General features: G+C 35.2%; 1 long non-coding RNA gene across 1 annotated transcript; it reads right to left on the bottom strand.

The window, feature by feature from the left end:
• Window positions 1-367: 367 nt before the first annotated feature.
• On the bottom strand, window positions 368-20,440 carry LOC140600669 (uncharacterized). Its single transcript, XR_012003842.1, has 3 exons — window positions 20,158-20,440; window positions 8,920-9,002; window positions 368-484 (listed from the first exon to the last, which is right to left on the bottom strand). It is a non-coding gene; the product is annotated as an uncharacterized lncRNA (long non-coding RNA).
• Window positions 20,441-22,469: the final 2,029 nt, after the last annotated feature.

Here is a 22,469-nt window from a genome sequence, read left to right as displayed (position 1 = left end):
AACTTATTCTCACAGCCTACTTTTATGAAATTCCCTGAAATACAGAAATTTTACTTGGGCTTTCTAAGGCTGTCCTGTCATCAATTGTGCTTATTGAGAACTAATGCTCCTTCACTATTTGTTCTATTTCTCTGCTTCACTTCATTTAACCTTCACTTTTGCTTTTCTCTGATTAAACTCCTATAATGTGATAGCATGGAAACTTTTGCCCTAGGATCTGTTGTCTAGGAAACCTGAAATATTTAATTATTTCATATTTATATACTTCTCATATTTTTTCCTGAATATATAATTCTTTCAACTCAACTGAATAACATTTGAGATGAAAAAATAAATAAATGCTCTGGACAGTTAGTATGTGGCAAAATTTTGTGTGAAACATTAGAATTAATCATGGACAAAATTAGAGTTTGGTGAATATCTTGCCATTCCTAGGCTCTTCTCTTAGTGTTTACCGTACCACCAAGCTGCTGCCACTTGGTACCTAAAGAAGAAACAATATATTTCTAGTTACTATTAACTATTAACATCCCATGTAGCATTAACTCAGTTGTATTCTTTAATGGTGGTGATGACTTAATTAGACAAAGCTGTACCAAGATAGACTGCTAAGTGGCAAATATAGAAGGAAAATATCTGGTATTTATTAGTCTTTATGACTTTACTTTTCAGACAATACTTTGTATATCATATTAACTACATAGTATTAGAACCAGGATCCAGAATCATTCTGAGTATACAAAACTTTGATTGGAATTTTATATGCTATAGCACAATTACAAATCTCTTCTTTGAAATGAGAAACACAGATATACCAATTTCCTTTACTTGACAGCCTGTGGATTTACCTACTTAGGCAATACTCTATTCAAAAGTTACAAATTCTGAGCTTTAATCCATGGAGAAATTAAGCTACTCATGCAAGAGTGATAAAATATTTGTCAGCCTCTAGGTCCCTCAAAATGTTCTTACTTTCTCCAACCACTCATCCCTTTGTAGCATCCATGACTAGCATTCATTTTTCGCAAGAGCTTATTCAATTAATGAAATCCCTAGAGTAACTCTCCTAAATTCTTCTCTGGTTTCAGCCTATATCCCCATTTCCATGGTATCAGTCTGTACTGTGAGAGTGAAAAAAAAAAAAATCCCTTCACAAAATGAGGTTAGTTTTACAGGAACAAAAAGGCGACTGCATTTTATTAGGCAGTAGCATATAACCTTCCTTGGCACATACGTATACATCCACTTGTTTATTATTCTTTTAGCAAATATTCATGATTAATAAAATAGTCTTCCTTTTGTAATGTCATTTTCTTCCTTGTGAAACCTCAAATGTCTTCATAAGGAAGGATGGATTGGTGTTTGATTTGCACAACACTGATAGATGCCATGAAAATACACAGAATCACTTTAGGAGCAGAATTTAAAGACCAGCCTGGTGTTATTTAGTAGCACAGGCAGAGAGAAGAGCTCCATCTGATAAGCTGCTGCCAGCCTTTCACTATTCTTTTCACATTTGATCCTAATCCTCAAAAGGAAGAGTAGCACCTTTTTGGCAGAGTGACAATCTAGGGCTGCTGAAAGGAACACAACTAAAATAAAGGATTTGAGTGGTGCTCCTTCTCACTGTCATTTCCCAAACTCTTAGTTAATCCTACAACTTGGTTCATAGGCTTGCTATCTAATCCAGCTTCTGCCACCATTTTTAGAGACCTTGCTATACAAATAGACATCCCTTGATCTTATAAACAATAGTGATTTCAACATGTTTTCATCTATATAAAACTATGGTTGTATATAAGACTTGGCATCACAGATACTCTACTACTTCAGAATACCTATACCACCTTAGAAATCTTCAAAGCTCTGATATCATTTTTATTCACTGACATTGAGACCTCCACATTCTTGCATTTTTTATACTCTTTTTTTTTTCATTTTAAAATCTGTGGTCTTTTGTCTTTATTCCATCTTTAGTGCTTTGAGTTCATTGTTTTGTTTTGTTTTGTTTTGTTTTGTTTTGTTTTCCATAGACCACCAGTTTCTTTTTTCTTGTTTCAGACCTATAAGCAGACTGGACACTGTGTTTAGTGAGACACATGATAAAGTACACAACTTACTGTAACTAGCAATAATTGAAATTTAATACTGTGTGTTTGAAGGAATATGCAAATAAGAACTTTGCTTCATGATTATTAATAGAACTTGGTCAGCATAATGAGTTATTTCAATGAAATCCAGACAAAATCCTGAAAGGTAAATGAGCGAATAGTACAAAACTGTGAAGTATTTTGTTCTTAATTTTTAGATATTTGAATTTTTGTTTAGCCTGTGCAACTACTCATGCATTACACAGTATATCAAGAGTCTAGCAAAGAAAAGATCCACTGCCCAGATCAGTTCTAGCATTTCCACTACCTTACCCTATCTGCTGTTCACTGTGAGTGTTTTATACTTTTACATAATTTAAGTCAGAATAAATGTTCTGCCTTCAATATCCAATAATTCTCAAAGCAGAACTCACCATCTTTCCACATTCTGGTAGTGTCTTCTCCTGTTCTGTTAGTCACTATTGGCAACTTTGCCACTTCCTTCAAAATCTAAATTGTCAAGTTTCAATCTCCCAATTACCTACAAAATTTTCAAATGTCTTTGCCCTTGGAAAAAAAGAAAAAAAGTCTTTGCCCTCTTCTTTTTCCCCCTTCAGTCCAGATGGAATTTTTTCAGTGTGAGTATAATTCTACCAATTTCTGCTTTTACAGGGAGGAAAGTGTTTTGGCAATTTGTATGTATCTGGCTTCCTTTTATTTAATGCTTTAATAATATAAACCACAGATGTTAAAACTAATTTAAATTCCAAGTGGGAAAGCCCGAGTGGACTAGTTTTGCTCAAAAACCCAAGTTTTGCCCAGAGAAGGCAATGCAATTTTGTTTTTTTAAATTAAAAAAAAAAAAAACATTATTTGAGTATAGTTGATACACAATGCTACATTAGTTTCAGGTATACAACATAGTTATTCAACATTTCTATATGTTATACTATGCTCACCACAAGTACACCGACCATCTGTCACCATGTAACACTATCACAATACCATTGGCTATATTCCTAATGCTGTGCCTTTTTTTCCCCATGATTTACTTACTCCATAACTGAAATTTTTATCTCCCACTCCTCTACACCCACTTTGTCCATCCCTCACTCCCTTCCCTCTGGCAACCATCAGTTTGTTCTCTGTATTTATATGTCTGATTCTGCTTTTTCTTTGTTTATTCATTTGTTTTGTTTTTTTAGATGCTACATATGAATGAAATCATATGATATTTTTCTTTCTCAGTCTGACTTACCACTTAGCATAATACTTTATATCCATCCATGTTGTCACAAATGGCAAGATCTCATCCTATTTTGATGGTTAAGTAATACTCCATTGGGTGTGTGTGTGTGTGTGTGTGTGTGCACCTTTATCTATTCATCTATCACTGAAATCTTGGATTGTTTCCATAATTTGGCATTGTAAATAATGCTGCAATAAATGGGCACATATAACTTTTTGATTTTGTGTTTTCTTTTTCTTTGGATAAATATCCCATAGTGAAATTACTGGAACACATGGAATTTCTATTTTTAATTTTTTGAGGAGCCTCCAAACCATTTCCCATAGTGGCTGCACCAGTTTTCATTCCTACCAACAGTGCATGAGGGTTCCTTTTTCTCCACATCTTCACAATCACTTGTTATTTTCTGTCTTTTTCATTTTAGCTATTCTTACAGGGTTAAGAATATCTCACTTGGTTTTTGCATTTCCCTGGTGATTAGTGATATTGAGCATCTTTTCATGTGTATGTTGGCCATCAGTGTATATTTCTTTGGAAAAATGCCATTCAGGTACCCTGACCATTTTCATTTTATTTTTTCAAGATTTATTGATTTATTTTAGAGAGAAAGACAGAAAAATAGAGAGTGAGCAGGAAGTAGGCAAAGGGAGAGGTAGAGAAAGAATCTCAATCAGGCTCCTTACTCAGCATGGAGTCAGATGTCGGGCCCAATATCACCACCCTGAGAGCAAGCATGACCTGAGCCAAAACCAAGAGTCTGATGCTTAACTGACTAAGCCATCCAAGCGCCCCCTCTGCCCACTTTTAAATCAGATTTCTGTTTTGTTTTGATTTGATTTCTTGGTGTTGAATCGTGCAGCTTCTTTCTGTATTTTGGATATTAACCCCTTATCAGATATATCTTTTACAACTGTCTTCTCCCATTCAGGAGGTTGCCTTTTTGTTTTGTTGATGGTTTTCTCCATTGTACGAAAATTTTTTTTATTTTGATGTAGTCCCTATAGTTTATTTTTGCTTTTGTTTCTCTTGACTTAGAAGACATATCTAGAAATATGCTGCTATGGCCAATGTCAGAGAAATTACTGCCTGTTCTCTTAGAATTTTTATGGTTTCAGCTCTTACATTTAGGTCTTTAATCCATTTTGAGTTTATTTTTGTGTATGGTGTAAGAGAGTGGTCCAGTTTTACCAGCACCATTTATTGAAGAAAAGGTCTTTTCCCTGTTGTATATTTCTGGAACACAATGCACTTTGACTGAGAATTTTACCCAAGTCACACGTAATAACCCAAAGAAAAATTAGTGTCATGCTGGAAAAAAAAGAGGCTGAGTCATAGTTAGAAAGCCTTTCCCTATCCTAGCTTGAATGGGGAATTCACCTATATTTTCTGTCTGTATTTATATGGTTTCATTTTTTACATTTACATTCATTCCATTGACCAAATTCATACAGCATGTAAAGGGTGGATTTGAGATATCAACTGGAATATGTCTAAACCCAAAAGTCTATATGATATTTCATTAGTATTTTTCTAACTTGATTACAGATCATACTGCTTTCATTATTTATTTTTATTCATCTCCACTTCTACAAGTTGTTTTCCCTTGCTGTATTTTCAAAAAAAGACAAGCATAGTTTTAAAACTATGGCTTTGATTTAACCATGTCGTACATGTATATACAACCCAAAGCCATTCTACTTCACAGAGAGGTTTTTGAAATTCATTTTTTAAAAGATTTTAATCTATTTATTAATGAGAGACACAGAGAGAGAGAGTCAGAGACACAGGCTGAGGAAGAAGCAGGTTCCATCCAGGGAGTCGATCCTGGGTCTCTAGGATCACACCCTGGGCCGTAAGTGGCGCTAAACCACTGAGCCACGTGGCTGCCCTGAAATTCATTTTTTTTTTAAATAACTTTCTATTGTCCTACAATCCTAAGCAAAATCAATTCCATCCTCACTACATCAATGGTAGGCTCTCACCAAGATCATCACTGGTTAAGAAGTTAATGATCTTGACCACTCCCTATTTTGAAGTCATTAGAAACATATCCTTTCTTTAAAAAAAAAAAAGTTTTAAATTTAAATTCAATTAGCCAACATATAGTACATAATTAGTCAGATGTAGTGTTCAGTAATTCATCAGTTGCATTTAATACTCAGTGCTCATCATACCATGTGCCTCCTTAATGCCCATCACCCAATTACCCCATTCCCTGCCCACCTCCGCTCCAGCAATCCACAGTTTGTTTCCTATACTTTAGAATCTTTCATGTTTTTCAAGTCTGAAAGTAGTTATTTTGAAACTTTGGATAAAGAACTTGTCTTCCTGAACTTCTGTATCTTCATTAATAGGACATGATTATAGTAATAGCTACCCTGACATTCATGGCCTTTAAACTTTATCTTACTAATCTTACAGTCAAACAAAAAGATTGGAGCTCCAGCCAGAATTATTTGCTATCTGATTTGCCCAAGTATTTCCCAATTTTGTTTATGGACTTGTAATGCTTAAGAAAACATCCCAGTGACTACTATATTGTTACTGACTTTTAATTTTGCACAGTAAGGAGATTTTTAAGACTGCATATTCCATGTTGTTTACTGATGCTCCATGTAAAAAAGAATATTTGAAAGAGAACAAACTGGTAGTTACCGAAGGGGGAATGGAGGGAGGGGGAGAGATGGGTGAAATAGATGAAGGAGATTAAGAGCACACTTATCACGATTAGTACAGAGTAATATGTAGAACTGCTGAAAAACTATATTGTACACCTGAAACTAATATAATGTATGTTAAGTATACCAGAATTAAAACTAAAAAAAAAAAAAAAACTTAAAAAGTAAAATATATATAAAGTGTATATAATTATATAAAGAATATTTTTAACTGTAAAAAAAAAAGGCAATATGGTGGTGCCTGGGTGCCTCAGTCAGTTAAGTGTCTGCCTTTGGCTCAGGTCATGATCCCAGGGTCCTGGAATCAAGCTCCACGTTGGGCTCCCTTCTCAGCAGGGAGTCTGCTTCTCCCTCTCCCTCTGCCCCTTTCCCCTGCTCATGCTCTCTCTCTCAAATAAAATCTTTTTAAAAAAACAAGCAATATATAATAAAATAAAGGCCTTTATATCGAATAAATTTAGCTTTCATAATCTCTTATTTACTGATTAATTTAGTTTTGAATAAAATATCACATAGACAAATGTCTAGGTTTGGCACTGGCATATAGGTGATCTGTGATTTACCACTTGTGTGCCTGAGCTAACATTGTTCCTTGTATCTAGGTTAGTCTGTTCATGGTCTGGACCAATTCTAGACCTGCTTTTACCTTAAGGATCATACATAAGCTTCTTTGTGAAGCTCTTCCTGAATCTCATCTGCAAATTTTCTCTCTTAGTCCCAATCAGAATGAAAAATAAAATCTAGATCCAGAGAAATCTTTGACAAAATAGCCTACTCATTTACAATTGAGGCAACTGAATCTCAGAGAAAGGGAATGACTTATAAAATGGCATGCATTTTTACAATAACAAAGTGTGGCCTAATGATTCTGTTATGTCCAATTCTCTGCCTATGATTATTTCCTTTTTAGGCTAAGAAACAGTAGATCATGTCCACAGTGATCTAGTTGCTAATTAATTGATCATGGATTCAATCCCTCACTATTAGACCATATTCAATAAACCACTACCACATATTCTACAAAGATAAGTCTTAACTTAATACACTGATGTGCTACAGTTTAAGAAGAGATGAGAGGATTCCACTTGGTCATGACATTAATCAGAAATCCCTCTCACTTCTTATGGAGTTTGAAGCACTGTCCTGACACTCTGACCTATATATTATGTATCTAAATACTTCTCTGAAAGGAAGAAGTGCAATTCACAGGGAGATGGGTCAGTACACTAGAAAACAAAGGAGGACTGTTCACGAGAAAGTCCATGTTAATGTGGGACATGTTCAGTTGTCAGTAAGGTGACTACTGACCACATAATCCCTCTGAGGCTGTTACTCTGTTATCAAAAATTCAAATATCTAAATCATCTCAACTACAGTAATATCATGGTCTGTTTGTAAACTGAGAGAATTATGTTTGTTTTTAACCTAGAGATTAAAAAAAAAAAAAGTATTTTTTTTAGCAATCCTGAACACTAGGATTCAATCGCGACTAATCTCCACTTGGGGCATGCACGAGCCTTAATTCTTGTACCTTAGCTAATTCAGAAAACACATGAGGTGAATCTCTTTAATCCCTATCTGTAAAGGATGGAGGAGGCCACTCCCACTTTTGCATATAGGATATTTATGTGACTGAGTTTGAGAAGCAAGTGACTGGATTTCATTTATTTATTTTTATTTATCTTTTTAAAAAATTTATTTATTGGGACGCCTGGGTGGCTCAGCAGTTGAGGCTCTGCCTTCGGCCCAGGGCGTGATCCTGGAGTCCCAGGATCGAGTCCCACATCAGGAGACTCCCTGCATGGAGCCTGCTTTTCCCTCTGCCTATGTCTCTGCCTCTCTCTCTCTTTGTCTCTCATGAATAAATAAATAAAATCTTTTTTTTAAAGATTTTATTTATTTACTTGAGAGAGAGAGAGTGAAAGAGAGCAAGAGCCAGAAGAGGAGCAGAGGGAGAGAGAAAGGCAGACTCCCCACTGAGCAGGGATCCCTGAAGCAGGGCTCGATCCCAGGACTCTGGGATCATGATGTAAGCTGAAGGCAGATGATTAACCCACGGAACCACCCAGGCACCCTGAGTGACTAGATTTTAAAGAAGGATTAAGGGGCCTGACAAGAAGGCAGAGTGTGAGTGTCAAATCAGAAACTTGCTCCTCACAGCTTTCACAGCCCAATGTCTTGCACTAAATATGGCAAAGCCTCAGCAAGGCACAGTAATATTCTGAGTAAAGAGAGAATATAATTTAACAGGGCAGAGGTCTTTTATAGTATCAGAGATAAAGATTAAATTAGAACCATCATTGTCCGGGGTTCTGCAGTTAATCCTTTCTTGAACTTTAATCTTAGGCAATCCTAATACATGTAACAGATAACAAGGGTAGCGCTGCTTTGCTTCAATAGAATAGAATCCCATAACCCTGTCGCTCATTTCCCTTAATATCTACTGATAGTTCTGTGAAAAGCCATTCAGACTTTGTGGACCACAGTTTTAAGACATCCAGACTAGAAACAGAACTTTAATCTTGAATGTTAGACTGAGAACTTTTTGTGGTAGCTACATGATATGTGAGAAAAATTCTAGTCCATCCCTAAGTAACCGTAGTTAAATAGATTTGTAACAATCACAGGGCTTGCATTCGGCAGAAAAACACTCTTCTGTCTACAGATAAGAAAGACAATAAAATTCTCTGGATTCCCCAGCTCTCAACAGCAAAACAGTATCAATGAAGTATCAACAAAGTATAAAAAGCCAGTGCCATATATGTAGGTCTGAGTTATAAGGGGTCACTCTATGGACATAATTGCATTCTTCATATGTGGAATCAAGTCCCAAGCCCTTGGAAATTACCTTTGCATGCAACTTCCACTTAAATAGAAGAGATAGTTACTCTTTTCCACTTACTTTTGCCATTTCAGTAGGGCAGGACCCATGCATGGTGGTCTTCAATTGGAACCAGGCTGCTTACTGTCCACAAGTCAAATATACTGTCATGCATGGCAATTATAAAGAAAATAAGAATCAATGAAATAGAACACTGTCTTAAATATATTAAATATATTCTCCTACAGAATGTCATATTACCTGACTACATGATATCTGAGAACAATTCCTTCAGCTTACAGCATTTTGAAATGCATTCTTCTAGTGTTTCTTGGGGACATCGGGAAATTTATGTCAAGATATAATCTCCCTAATTTCCATAGAAAACAAAATTCTTGCTCTTAGAGCGAGGATATGATAGTTTGATGATAAATTCTTGAAGACTTTTTGCCAAGGACTCTCTCTTCTTCTGTTTTTAGTTATAACAAACTCAAGAGAATAAGACCGAGCTGTTAATAGGAACTGCATACCAAAAGAAAATACCCTTTGTCTCTTCAAAAGTGTTAGACACTGGAGAAAAAAAAAAAGAACATTTCCAATGGTAGGACAGCAAACAAAATCCCAGATTCATTAAAAGTTAATGATGTAGGATGCAGATAATGAGAAATAGAAATGGAATGCATAGAAACATATTATCCTTCTGATGCATGGCAAAATTTAATGCATAATCAACATTACTCAACAGTCCCAGGGTCTATTTTTATCCCAGTGCCTTTAAACCTTAAAATCCATTAAAGATTCATGATCCCCAGGCCATGTGTTCTCTACAGTTAGAAACAATTATGTCATGTGAGTAAACTGCTTGCTAATAGAAACATTTGCTATTTTGCATTATAATAAAGACAGCACAGTTTTGCATAACATCACTTATTCTTTCATTCTGTAAGTAATAAGTGAAGGCTAGTAACTTGCTGTGTACTTGGTTAACCAAGAAAAGCACAGGACCAACCTTAAGAGACTTGCATCTACCTTGGGAAAGAAAAAAAAAAAAAAAAACAACCCCAAAAAACTCTTGGTATCATGTTAGATCTGAGAATACTTGAGGTTAAGAGAAATGTACTCATCCGCTATCTCGGTCTTCCCAATCTTACAGAAGAGGAAATAATACCTTCAGAGGTTCACTGTCTCATGGCTGGTAAGCATCAGAGTCCATGGACATCTGAAATTGGCTTGTGTTCTTTATACCATAACATACTCTATCTGCCGTCTTTTTTTTTTTAAAGATTTTATTTATTTATTCATGAGAGACAGAGACAGACAGAGACAGAGACACAGGTAGAGGGAGAAGCAGGCTCCATGCAGGGAGCTTGACGTGAGACTCAATCCCGGGTCTCCAGGATCATACCCTGGGCTGAAGGCAGCGCTAAACTGCTGAGCCACCCAGGCTGCCCCTCTATCTGCCATCTGAGATAATTTCAAGTTTGATATTACACTCCTGCCAGAATTCTTGTGTACATTCAAAAGACTTCCCCTTGCAGTCCAAACCCCACAAAACATAAAGTTAGTGTGGGAAATAACACCAATATTATTTTTCATAAAACATCAATGAGCAAGAGGCTCCAACCACCAAAGGTATGGGCAACACGTTCTTTGTTGTTTTTTGTTTTTGCCTTTTTTTTTAATATCTGAGTTTCTCTCTATATATAACTTTCCTCTCTCCTCAAGACCAGATGAGCATTCTGTTTTTCACTGCTATAATCATTTGGCTGCTGTCTTTGTTCCCTCCATTGGCCTGGAGGACATTATAGCACACATAGAAACCCTTGCTAAATTCACCCAGCAAGTCTTAAATGATAGCCAACAAAGTGTTTTTATTGAACACTGAAATACCCCTAATAAAGAAAAGCTATCTTCCAAAATAGGATGGCCCTGGACTTTATTACTGCCTCACAGGAAGGCACCTTGCCATTAGCTAAATAGAATGCTGTGTGTTCATACCTGATGATTCTGCTAATGGGTCATTTTTACTAAATCACATGAAACAGAAGTGAACACCTGAATGATCCATCCCCCTCCATTTGGGACTTCAGAAATCAGTGGTTTAAATCAGGGGGGCTGTTACTAGATAAAGCTGTCATTGATTTGGAAATCATTGTCTTAATCTGTGTTTTCTCTTGCATGAACCTATATTGTTGCTGTGACATCTACCTCCAATGCAGCAAAAGAGCCACCTCCATGCCAGTAAAACACCCTTCTGACTACTCAGGCCATGTTATGGAGAAGAGGAGTATGTGAGATTTTAAGAGCTAGTCTGGAGGGATGGAGTGTGGAGGGAAGTCATCAAGAAGATGTAACCAGCACCTGACCTATGACCTGGACACAGGCAATTGGTGGCTCCTCCCTTGCTCCCTATCCTTAGTATGTGCATCCCACTTGCCTTCCCTCCTTCCAAAAGTTGCCTCAAGGACACAGTCTTGAGAAAGTAATATGGTATTGATATCATCTGGACAATGTGACCAAACCTGGCTAAAGCTTTATATAAATGCTTCAGGTGTTGGTGGACAGGTGTGGAGATTTACTAATTTGCAGCTGCTCATCTAAGCCTAGCATGAGTCCCTTGCTTATTAAACAAAACAAAACCAGTAACAAAATGGCAATAAAAATGTTATCTATTATTAATTACTTTGAAAGTAAAGGGACTAAATGTTCCAATCAAAAGACTAAGGGTGACAGCAGTTAAAAAAACAAGACCTATTATATGCTGCCTATTATATTTTGCCTACAGACCAAAAGACACCAGTGGACTGAAAGTTAGGGATGGAGAAATATTTGTTATGCAAATATGAATGTCAAAAGAAAGCCAGAGTAGCAATACTTACATCAGACAAAATAGATTTTAAAACAAAGATTGTAATAAGAGACTAAGAAGGACACTATATAATAATAAAGGGGACAATCCAACAAGAGGATATAACAATTGTGAATATCTATGCACCAACATGCAAGTACCCAAATACATAAAACAGCTAATAGCAAACATAATCAATAGTAATACACAATAATAGTAGGGGACTTTAATACCCTACTTACTTTGATGAAGAGATCATCCAAACAGAAAATCAACAAGGAAACAGCTTTGAGTTACACACCGGACCAGATGGATTTAACAGATATATTACTGCAGAATACACATTCTTTCTGAATGCACATAGAACATTCTTCAGAAGAGATTATGTATTAGGCCACACAATAAGTCTCAACAAATTAAAAAAACGAAAAGTCATCTTCATTTTTTTCTGAGCAAAACGCTATTAAACTGGAAATCACCACACACACACACAAAACATCTGGAAAGAGCACAATACATAGAGGTTAAATAACATACTATTACGGGCATCTGGGTAGCTTAGTTGGCTAGGTGTCTGAGTGTTGATTTTAGCTCAGATCATGATCCCAAGGTCATGGGATGGAGCCCTGAGTCTGTGCTGAATGTGGAGTATGCTTGTCCCTCTCCCTCTATTCCTCCCCCTGTTCCCATTCTCTCTCTTTCTCTCTCAAATAAATAAAATCTTACAAAAAGTAACATGCTATTAAATAGCAAATGGGTTAGCCAAGAAATAAGAGAAGAAAACAAAAATTACATGAAAATGAAAGTTTAATGGTATAAAATCTTTGGGATGCAGCAAAAATGGTTCTATGAGAGAAGTTTATAGCAGTATAGGCTTACCTCTGGAAGCAAGAAAAATCTCATATAAACAATCTGACCTTATACCTAAAGGAACTACAAAAAGAACAAACAAAACCAAACCCAGCAAAAGGAAGGAAATGATAAATATTAGAGCAGAAATGAATGATATGGAAACAAAAACAAAAACAAAAACAAAAACAAAAAACCCCAACAGTAGAACAGATCAATGAAAGCAAGGAGCTAGTTCTTTGGAAAAAATCAACAAAATTGATTAACCTCTAGAAAGAGAAAAATGACTCAAATAAAAAAATTCAAATGAAAGAGGGGAAATAAAAACCAACAACATAGAGATACAAACAATTGTAACAGAATATTATGAAAATCTATGTGCTAACAAACTGGACAACTTCTAAGACATTGATAAATTCTTAGAAACATATAACTAATCAAAAGTAACACAGGAAGAAATAGAAAATTTGAACAAACTGGTTACCAGCAATGAAACAACCAATAATCAAAAAACAGAGTCTAAGACCAGATTGCTCCACAGGCAAATTCTACCTAATATTTAAAGAAGAGTTCTTCTTGAACTATTCCAAAGAAATACAAGAGGAAGAAAAACTTCAAAATTCATTCTATGAGACTAGTATCACCCTGATACCAAAACTAGATAAAGATACCACTAAAAAAGAGAACTATAAGCCAGTATCTCTCATGAATATAGATGAAAAATTGTCAACATGGGGTGCCTGGAGGGCCTCAGTAAGTTAAGTATCCAGCTCTTGATTTCGGCTCAGGTTGTGATCTCAGGATAGTAGGATGGAACCCCAGGACATGTGCCATGCTTAACATGGAATCTGCTTGTCCCTCTCCTACTGCTCCTCCCCCTACTGATGAACATGTGCTCTCTCTCTCCTTCTCTCTCTCTCAAAAATAAGTAAATAAAATATTTTTTAAAAAAATCCTCAACAAGGCTGCCTGGGTGGCTCAGTCGGTTTGGCCTCTGACTCTTGATTTCAGTTCAGGTGATGATCTTGGGGTCATGGGTCTGAGTCAAGCCCTGGGCTCCCCACTCAGTGCAGAGTCTGCTGTCCCTCTCCCTTTGCTTCTCCCCCACCTCTCTTGCTCACTTGTACCCCCCTCATAAATATATGAATAAAATCTTTTTTAAAAATGCTCAACAAAATATTAGCAAACTGAATCCAAAAATATATTTTTAAAAAACATACATCACAATCAAGTGGGATTTATTTCCAAGATGCAAAAATGGTTCAATAGTCACAAAATAATCAATGTTATATATCACGTTAATAAGAGAAAGGATTAAAAAAAAAGAAAAGAAAAACATGATCAGGGCACCTGGGTGGATCAGTTGGTTGAGCAGTGGACTCTTGAATTCAGCTCAGGTAACAATCTCAGGGTCCTGGGATCAAGTCCTGTGCTGTGCTCTGTGCTCTGCAGGGAGTTTGCTTGAGGATCCTCTCTTTCTCTCTCCCTCCGCCCTTCCCCTTGCTCATGTTCTTTCTCTCTCTCTATCTCATGAATAAATCTTTAAAAAATGCCAAGTGCATAGATTTACAAAAAAAAAAAAAAAAACAACAACTATATTTGATCATTTTAATAGATGCAGAAAAAGCATCTGACAAAGTCCAACATCCAATCATGATAAAAACTCTCTCAAAGTAGTCTAGAGGAAACATCTCAACACAGTGAAAGCCTTATATGAAAAACCCATAGGCAGTATCATATCAATGGTGAAAAACTGAGAACTTTTCTGCTAAGGTCAGGAACAAAACAAGAAGGGTCACTCTCACCACTTTTATTCAACATATTAGTGGGAGTCTTAGCCACAGCAATAAGACAACATTAAAAAATGAAAGTCATCTAAACTGGTAAGAAAGAAGAAAAATTCTCACTATATGTAGATGACATAATACTATATAGAAAGCCCAAAAGACTCCACCAAAAAACTACTAGAACTGATAAATAAATTCAGGAAAGTGACAGAATATAAAAACAATGTATAAAAATTAGTTGCATTCCTATAAACTATTAATGAAGCAGCAGAAAGTGAAATTAAGAAAACAATCCCATTTATAATTGCACCACGTACAATAAAATACCTAGGAATAAGCTTAACCAAAGAGGTGAAAGGCCTGTACTCTAAAATCTATTAAAACACTGATGACAGAAATTGAACACGGCATAAAGAAATGGAAAGATATTCCATGTACATGAGTTGAGAGAATCGTGTTAAAATATCTATACTACTCAAAGTATTCCATAGATTTAATGCAATCCCTATCAAAATACCAACAGCATTTTTCACATAACCAGAACAACAACAAAAAAAACCCAAATTTGCAAAGACCTCAAAAAGCAAAAGCAATCTTGAAAAAAAAAAAAACCTGAGGGTATCATAATTCTAGATTTCAAGTTATATTACAAAGCAGTTGTAGGGGCACCTGAGTGGCTCAGTGGTTGAGTGTCTGCCTTTGGCTCAGGTTGTGGTCCTGGGGTTCTAGGATCCAGTCCCACATCAGGCTCCTCACAGGGAGCCTGCTTCTCCCTCTGCCTATATCTTTGCCTCTCTCTGTGTCTCTCATGAATAAATAATAAAATCTTTAAAAACAAAAACAAAACAAAACAAAACCACAAAGCATTTGTAATTAAAACAGTATGGTGACAGCATAAAAATAGAAGCATAGATCAATGGAATAGAACAGAAAACACAGAAATAAGACCACAATTATATGGTCAATCAATCTTCCACAAAGGAGGAATGAATATCCAATGGGAAAAATGTGTCCCTTCAACAAAATGTGCTAGGAAAACTGGAAAGCTACATGCAAAATAATGAAACTAGACCACTTTCTTTTACCATACACAAAAACAAATTCAAAACAGATGAAAGACCTAAATGTAAGACAGGAATCTATCAAAATCCTTGAAAAGAGCACAGGCAGTAATCTCTTTGACATCGGCTGTAACAACATTTTTCTAGATTGTCTCCTGAGGCAAGGGAAATAAAAGCAAAAATAAACTGTTGGATGTGCATCAAAATAAAAAAGCTTCTGCACATCAAAGGAAACAATCAACAAAACTGAAAGGCAACCTACAGAGTGGGAGAAGATATTTGCTAATGATATATCTGATAAAGGGTTAGGATCCCAAATGTATAAAGAACTGATATGATTCAACACTCAAAAAACAATTCAATAAAAAAAATAGAAGACATGAACAAACATTTCTCCAAAGAAGATATACAGATGGCCAACAGATGCATGAAAAGATGCTCATCATCACTTACCACCAGGGAAATGCAAATCACAAATTCAATGAAATATCACCTCACACCTGTCAGAATGGCTAAAATAAAAAACACAAGAAACAACAGGTGTTGGTGAGGATGTGGAAAAAGGGGAACACTGTTGCACTGTTCATGGAATGCAAACTGGCGTAGTCACTCTGGAAAATAGCATGGAGTTTCCTCAAAAATTAAAAATAGAACTACCCTATGATCCAAGAATCACACTCACCAAAAGAATACAGAATACCCAAGGAATACAAAAATACTAATTCAAAGGGATATATGCACTTCTATATTAATTTTTTGTGATTTTTTTAAATTATAGAGATAGCGGGAGGGGGAAGAAGCAGAGGAAGGAGTACAGGCAGACGCCATGCTGAGAGCAGAGCCCAACATGGGGCTCGATCCCACAAACCTGAGATCATGACCTGAGCCGAAATCAAGAGCCAGACACTCAACAGATTGAGTCACCCAGGTACCCCCTTGTACTCCATGTTTACTGCAGCATTACTTACAATAACCAAATTATGGAAGCGGCCCAAATGTCTATTTATGAATGGATAAAGAAGAAGTGATATATACATATATATTAAAAATAATGAAATATTTGAAATATATTGAAATATATGAAACAAAAATATATATATGAAATACATAATAATGAAATCTTGCCATTTGTAACAACATGGATAGAGCTAGAGAGTATAATCATAAGCAAAATAAGTCAAAGATGAATATCATATGATCTTACTCATATGTGGAATTTAAGAAACAAAACAAATGAGCCAAGGAAAAACAAAGAGAGACAAACCAAGAAACAGACTCTTAACTACAAAGAATGAACTGATGGTTACCAGAGGGAAGGGGGGGGTGGGGCATATAGGAGAACTAGGGGAGGAGGATTAAAGAGTACACTTTTTTTAAAGATCTTATTCATTTATTCATGAGAGACACACACACAGAGAGAGTGAGGCAGAGACATAGGCAGAGAGAGAAGCAGGCTCCATGCAGGAAGACTGATGGGGGACTTGATCCTGGGACTCCAGGATTATGCCCTGAACCAAAGGCAGATGCTCGACCACTGAGAGGTGTCTCGGATTAAAGAGTACACTTATCGTAAAGGGGAAAAACAAAAAAACAAAAAACAAAACAAAACAAAAAAACCCTACAAATTAAAAAAAAAAAAAAAAAAAACTTGTCTCATACCAATCTGGGATGGCCTGCCTCTTTCTTTGGTCTCTCCTTGCCCTTCCTATACAAGAACTAGTGGTTGCAAGCCAACAATGTTCCTAGTCATCTACAAAAGGGCCCAACCTGACACATTATTCTCTTGGAAGCACAGCTTTTTCTGAGATATCAAGTGTCATTGACCTTAAATACGCATGTTTTGCTACAGCTTAAAAAATTTTTACTAAGTGTGTACAATATTCTACTAATGTTTTTTGCTATGATGTTCCACTATTCTTTTCAAGACAATTACTTGATATCCTACTACTTACATCTATTAAGTTAGTTCCATTTTCTTCTACCACAGTTGTGTCTTGGAATATTTTTTTAGAACTAAGCCATTATTTCCTTTTCTATCCTTTGCCCTCTGAATAAGATATTGATTTTGCTCTCTAACATATTTGTCTAGACTTTGTCTTAGGATGTCTCAGAGTATGAGAGCTATTAAATTGTAAAATCCTAACTGTCCCAAAATCAAGAATGATTTTTTTAAAGCTCCCATCTACTTTCCCCTTCTTCAGCTGGATGATACCACCCAGGAATTTTTCCTATCAGATTAATAGATAAACCAGCTCTGGCTTCAATATGATCTTGTCACCAATCTGATCTGACCTAAAATCTAACCTCATTTTAACTTAAATAATGATTTCTTGATCATATTCCTTTAAAGCACAAGAAATATTTGTTGTTTATCTTATAAAAATGTGTCTGAATCTTAGCCAATAACTCTTTGAATATTTTCTATAAATATTACTGTATTTCTTCTCAGATATGTCCAGATTACTTAAATACTACCAAATATTTATGGTAAACTCTAAAGTCAAAATATCAAATCATCTTGAAAATTAAAGTTCAAAAATTCCAAGAGGACATCCCACCTCCTCTTACTATAGAATCCCATGTGCAGCATTAATAATATTTTAGAGTTTGGTTTATTATATGGATCAAGTATATAGTTAACAGTCAAGTCTACCTTGTAGAGCTCTTGACTGGGGGAGAGTGAGGTAAGTTGGTAAATTTCCTACTTATGGGAATCAAAGTCATATATCTAATTGTTATATGACTCAGTTAAGTGTAATTTTCTTGGTAAATGCAGCGTGTACCCACTGGTATCATCGATGATGTCCTTCACTAGCCTTCCAGATATAATTGAACATATGGTCTTCATTGCCTTTGTGAACTTTGAACGTCTATCAGAGCACCTAGAGTAAGTTATTACACTTGTTTATTTTCATCCCTTTTAACTAGCATTTTTGTTAAAAATATCTAAAGGTTAGTATCAGATAGTATTAGAGGAGTTCTTACTAATTCACTTTTACAAACAGCAAAATAATCTAAACCTATGTTGAAAAAAAATAAACCTATGTTGAGTCAATAATTGATATTTGATAATATGTTTATAAAATATAATATTAATATTCAATATTGTATAGTCATATATTATATATTCTCAATATTATATGGTAATAAAAAATATGCATTATTGTTATTATATTAACATGTTAATATAACTATATGATAATGTATTTTATATTTTATATGTATATTAGGTCTGAGTTTTTAAGTAGGTTTTAGGTTAAAAGAAAACATAAGCATTATAATGTATCCTTGATTTCAGTGGAAACTCTTCAACTGTATGCTAGTATCAAAATTGGTCTTTTCTGGATAAATACGCAGAAGTGCAATTGCTGGATCATATGGTAGTCCTATTTTTAATTTTTTGAGGAACCTCCATGTTTTTTCCATAATGGCTGCACCAGTTTACAATCCCATCAACAGTGCATAAGGGTTCCCTTTCTTCCACATGCTTGCCAACACTTGTTATTTCTAGTCTTTATGATAACAGCCCTCGTGGTTTTTTTAATTTTTTAAAAATAGATTTTTATGTATTTATTTTTAATTAATTTTTAAATTCCAGTACAATTAACATATTTATTGTGGTTTTGATTTGCATTTCCCTGGTGATTAATAATGTAAAGCATCTTTTCATTTATCTATTGGCCACCTATATGTCTGTTTTGAAAAAAGGTCTATTCACATTTCATTTTTTGGTCTGATCATTTTCTTTTTTTCCACTGAGTTAAGTTTTTTATATCTTTTGGATATCACCCCCTCATCTGATACATGATTTACAAGTACTGTCCTACATTCAGTTGGTTGCCTTTTCATTTTGTTGATAGCTTCCTTTACCATGCAGAAGCTTTTTAACTTGATATAGTCCTATTCGTTTGTCTTTGCTTTTGGTGTCAGATTAAACAAAATCATCATCAAGATATATGTCAAGGCGTTTACTGCTTATGTATAGAGGTTCCTCAAAAAGCTAAAAATAGATTTACCATATGATCCAGCAATTTCACTTCTAGGTATTTATCTGAACAAAACAAACATACTAACTTGGAAAGGTACATGCATCCCCATGTTTACTGCAGCATTATCTACAATAGCCAAGATACAGAAACAGCCTAAGTGTCCAACAATAGATGAACGAATAAACAAATTGTGGTATACATATATAATGGAATATTATTTAGTCATAAAAAATAATGAAATCTGGCCATTTGCAATGACATGGATGGACCTCAAGCACATATGCCAAATGAAATAAGACAGACTGAGAAAGACAATGCCTTATGATTTCTCTTATATGTGGAATCCAAAAAAAAAAAAAAATTTAAAGAATAAACTTATGGACAGAGAGAATAGAGAACACACTAATGGTTACTAGAGATGGGAGGGTACAGGGGGGACAAATGGGTGAACTGCTTTTCTTTCATCTTGTTTAAATAACCTGTATTAAAAACAAAACAAGGGGATCCCTCGATGGCTCAGGGGTTTAGCGCCTGCCTTCGCTCCAGGGCATGATCCTGCAGTCCCGGGATCAAGTCCCACATCTGGCTCCTTGCATGGAGCCTGCTTCTCCCTCTGCTTCTCTCTCTCTCTCTCTCTCTCTCTCTCTCTCTCTCTGTGTGTGTGTGTGTGTGTGTGTGTGTCTCATTAATAGATAAATAAAATCTTTAAAAAAAAAGAAAGAAAGTCAAATCAAACAACCACCATTATCACCAGAACAAAAACACTAGCCCCTTGCAGTAAGTACCTGAAAGAAGGAAATAGACTGATGACTTTCACATTTTGTATGTCATTCTTCCTGACTGCAGGCCACAGACAGTACCTTACAGGGGATGTAAAACTCATAAAGAAATCTGCAGTCTTTTGAGTTTGAATAATAACACATAAAAAAGAATGAGGATAGCCTATCTAGAATGGCTAATGTTGGCTAACTGCAGACTCAATTCCAGAAGTTTTCTTGGCCAAGGCTGGTAACATCAATGCACAATAGTCAAGGGGGCTGAAAGTAGTTCTTGGCAATGTATAGTGGAATCAAGAGCTCTGAAGAGGAAATGGCATGTGTCTTGCCAAACTTGTTTCCAAAGCGACAGAATTTTCTCCTCATTGTTCTGGTCTCTGGCCACAGTTCTTCCTTTAAAAGACCAGTAGCCCAGAAAGGCAATAATCCTATTTAATTTTGTTGCTTACTGAAATAATTCATTTTAGTTACTGTGTCTCGTATGCTAGAGACATGAAGCAATACAGCTTTTGTCTTCATGCTGGCTTAATACAAATCCATGACCTATGAGTTAAAACCCAAGCCCTGTAGCCATATTAATCCCCAAAGCAACTTGATCACCTGCTTTTGACTCTTTCCTTTTCTATAGGTGGAAGTTGCTAATAACTACTATGCATTGGACCTGTCTTGTTGACTCTGACATCTTTTTATTTACAGAGAAATCAGGAACTCATTATATTTTCTTCAATGGTGATAACCAAAAACAAAACATTTACAATTGTCTCCTTTTTAAAAAAAAAAATATTTATTCATGAGAGACACAGAGAGAAAGAGGTAGAGACATAGGCAGAGAGAGAAGCAGGCTCCATGCAGGGAGCCCGATGTGGGACTCCATCCCAGGTCTCCAGGATCATGCCCTGGGCCGATAAACCACTGAGCCTCCTGGGCTGCCCTGATCATCACTTTTCATATTTACGGGAAGAGTTGCTGGTTTGTGTAACTGGACCATAATATTTCAATACATAATCATTAGGTTATTATGCACTCTCTTCATTGGTATATATTAGCACCTGCAAGGTATTAGCATTTGCAAATCTATAAGCAACAAAGCTGAGATCTTGATAACAATCTACATCTAATCACATGGTCCCCAGTATTAATCCATCTTGGTGTCCCATGTTCTAAATTAAGCATTGCCTGGAATACTTTGCTATCATGGTTACAAAGTTATATATATATATATATATATATATATATATATATATATAAAGTTATATATAACTTTATACATATTTATATATTATAAATGGGTGTAAAGTTATATATAAAGTTATATATATTTTATATATTTATAATATATATAAACATATTTATAATATATTATATATTTATATAATATATTATAAGTAAATAGTATGTTTATACTCTTTTCAAATACAATTTAAATGATATAAATATATAACTATATTTTAAGCATGTTTATATATTTATATTATTTATATATTTAACTATCATTATATATGATATATAAATTTATTTATTTGTTTATTATTTATTTATTTCAGTTAATACTGTATTGCTAAGATTTAGGAATATTATGTGAGTCTTTGTAGTTCATTCATTTTGAGTGTCACATTATATTCGCATTATATTCGACACAAGCATTCAAGCTCGAGAGCACAAGCATTCTGACTGCTTGAATATACTGCAGTTAATTTACTTATTCTCCCTTTGATAGCCATTTGAATTGTGTGATAGACTTTAAGTTCGTCCCTATGATGCCTATACCATGTATCTAAATATGAGAATGGACTTATTTTTAATAAATAAAATAAAATATGGCAAAAATGATCATCTGTCAGCCCCAAAAGTAGGTTATAAAAAGATTATGACTTTTGTCTTGCCCTGTTTTTCAAAGCCTTCATTCTGGAGAAGGCAACCGTACTGGGAGTACCCCAATGAAAGATTCACCTGGTAAAAACCTAATATTTTAAGCAAATGATTGAGGACCTAAGAACTGCCAAAGTTCATATAACAGACACTGAAAACAGTCCCTTAGTTAAGCCTTTAAATGACCGTAGCTCTGACCATCATCTTGATTTCAGTCTTTTGAGTGACCCTGAGCACAAGCATTCTGACTCAATCATAGAAAAAATACCACATAATTTCTAAAGAAATACACAAATTTATACACTTCCTAAAATGTAAAACACAATATGGATAACATATTTTCCCATGCCATGTATGTCAAATTATATCTCTTTATTGTCTTGATTTGTATTTCTTGGCTATGGATAATATTTAATATCTGGCCTTATATTTATAAGTGTATTTGCTTCCTC

Source organism: Canis lupus, chromosome 12 (assembly GCF_048164855.1).
Source record: "Canis lupus baileyi chromosome 12, mCanLup2.hap1, whole genome shotgun sequence".
NCBI classification, from domain to species: Eukaryota; Metazoa; Chordata; class Mammalia; order Carnivora; family Canidae; genus Canis; species Canis lupus.
This window is presented reverse-complemented; position numbering and strand designations above follow the sequence as displayed.